Source organism: Trifolium pratense, linkage group LG3, assembly GCF_020283565.1.
Source record: "Trifolium pratense cultivar HEN17-A07 linkage group LG3, ARS_RC_1.1, whole genome shotgun sequence".
In the NCBI taxonomy this organism is placed as follows: Eukaryota; Viridiplantae; Streptophyta; class Magnoliopsida; order Fabales; family Fabaceae; genus Trifolium; species Trifolium pratense.
Window position 1 is genome coordinate 33,543,264 of NC_060061.1, and position 3,156 is coordinate 33,546,419.

A 3,156-nucleotide genomic window follows, 5' to 3' on the forward strand; every position below is an offset into this window, starting at 1 on the left:
TCCAAAGTTTTACTAAAAGTTGACTCTGTAGAAAAATCTGTTATATCTTCTTTATTATACTCTTCTCTAAATTAGCACTGCGTCTGATATTATCTTCATGTTGAGTTGTTGCAGGAACCATCATTTTGTAATAAAACAACGAATTTCTTGTATGTGTTGAATTACAATCCTCAACAAAAACATCTTCTCAGCTTGCTTGATGTAGTGCTAAAATCTTCACATGATTGGATGATATTGTTGTTTCTTTAAAGTATAAATAATTCTATGTTTTGCTTTACTTCAATATTTGGGTTGGATGAATAGGCAAAAATAAAATACTACAAAATTATAGCAAATATATTAGTGAGCTTAATTGAATTAAGATATGGTACTTCAGGACCAATTCAAATTGTTCATCATTTTCTTGAGGCATGACACATCAAATGACATTGCAACCATTTTTAGTATACAACAAATTAGATTTGTCAATGTCAAACTGTTTTAACACTTTTGCTATATAATCTTATTTAAATTATAAATTTAAATGAGAATATCTCATAAGCTCTTCGGGAGTCTAGATGATATTTTATCATTAATATAAGCCTCGGATATAAATAATTCATTGTCAAATATAACTAAATCCTTCAGGGATCATCATTATCAAGTGAGCCAGTAAAATACGTTAAAACACATATTTCACATGAATTGAGTATTTCAGATGCTACTCAACTTAATTAATTTTTGAATTCACTTCAGGTGAATATGCTTCTTGAAAATCAATGATTGACATTTATCAATATACTTGAATAACAATTCAAACTCTAAACATTTTGTTTTTATTATTTTTCTCTTGAAAACTTATTCATATCGATTTATCTCCATCTGCAGATGAAATGGACTACTGGTCCAAAAACATTTCGCTTTGCAAAGCTAGTTTAATTTTGTATCAATTGCGTCTATCTTATTTAGTCAATCATTCCATTGTCTATAATCCTTAATAGACTTTGATTTATGATCCTCATTGTCATTTATCACATATATAGCGCTTTATTATGTGCAAAAATATTGTCAACGTTGACTTCATCTCGGTTCCATCGTATTCCATTCATGACATAGTTTGTCGAGATCTCTATATTTTCGTAAATTACAGGTACCTGATAAGTTCTTCTGGAACTGGAAAATTAATTATGTCAAATACTATTTTCATATCCTCACTCGGGTCATCTTTGTTTTTAGCTCATTTTCTTATTTGAGGATTTTTATCTTTGGAACCGATTTGCTTACCATGCTTCACGCGTGGTTAGGAATCATTTGCAATATCAGATTGTCCAACAGGGACATTCATTTTTATTGGAGCATTAGCAGCTGTTGATTGATTTCATAAACTTTGCAAATGAGTTATCTTTTGAACTTCTGGTTCATATTGATTTCTAAGAGGATCAAAATAACAATTATTAATTTATTTCAAAACATTTCAATTGAACTTCTAGTTCATATTTTTAGCTGCTTATTATCTCCCCCTAATATTGGGAAAACTAATTCACCAATTGATAATCAGCCCATAAAGCTGTAAAAAAATCTCCAATTATTGGCTCACTTTGGAGATTCATATAAAAATTATTTTCCCAATATTCTTTTACTACCCATTTAAATGCATTATATTGGAGCAATTGAGACGTACCCAACACATCCAAAAATGTTTATATGGGAAAATAGGTTTATAAACTAAAATTCAAATAAATTAGGGGAGAGCTTATGTATATAATAATTTGTTGGCATGATGCTATTCAATATCTCAACATACATGTTTGAGTGTTCCCAACTATAACTTAGAATGAATCTTCAGGTCCATTATTTTTGTTTGTATGAACATATTTCACAAGATGTTTGGTATAAATTTCAATTAACATATGATATTTATCAAATATTTTCTAGAATAATATATATAAAACGATCTCTTAAAAATAATCTCACAAACTTCTGGTTGTGAGTTTATAACAAACATACATGTGACCATTTAGTTGATGCATCAATTAAAATTTTAGGAATCTAATACGTCCACATGATCGGTGTATTGATTTACAAATATCACCTTATATATATTCTAAAAAATAAAAGATGCTCATTTACTTAATTTATCAACTTCCTTCGGGAACTAGTAACACATAAAAATTATTAGATTGAAGAAACTTCAGGCCCTTCAATTCATATAAAATTATTTTATATTTCACATCATAATAGATTCGGGATGACCCATCCGATCTTGCCAATTACAAACTTAATATAATTTAAATTGTAAACTTCTGGTTTACTTAAACATGTGCTTAAGTTGCACTAATATCATAAGTACACCACAAACTAGAGATAAAAGTTGATAATATGTCTCGTAATATAGAGATAAAATATCTCCGTCGTTTCTTGTTTCAATATGATATTCATTTATGTGAATATCCTTCGGTAACAAATTTCTTTAAGACTTAAAATATAAAATACATTAGCAAAGTGCAACTTTGTTTCTCGATATAACAATGCATTGACTCTTCTGGAGTCTTCAATAATTTTCGTACTACCGAATATAAAATTTAATTTTTCATGAATAGTAGTATCGATGAATATTTTCAAGCTAAACAAATATGTTTCTACAAAAAATCTTTTCGGTGGAACACAATAAAAAATAGTAATAATTTATTTGTATGAGAATTAAAAGAGTAAAAATAAAGTATAACAATTTTTTTTTTATGTGGATTTCAGTAGAATTAGAAATTAAAATATAGTAACAATTAAAAGATTTTAAAATTAAAATCAATCAATTGATTTAAATATGTAACCGGAATAATTAAAATCAGTTTATATTTACAAACTGTAACCGAATTATAATTATAAGTAATTAAGAAAATAATTGTATTCAAAGCTTAAGAAAACATAATCACCATAAAATAAATTCAAAGTTTAATGTATAAAAAGCTAAATGTAACTTTTTTTCTTAGGCATATATTTCATAGGGAATAATAATCGTCTACCTCATAGTAAAATATAAAATAGATAGATAGAGATCTTACTAAGTTGTACATCGAGAAATAAAGTCGAATTATCATGTAAAAACTTTCACATTTCAATTGATAATTATTGAAATTGTACCAATCTAAAATATGATTAATCAAATATTTTTTTTTTTGA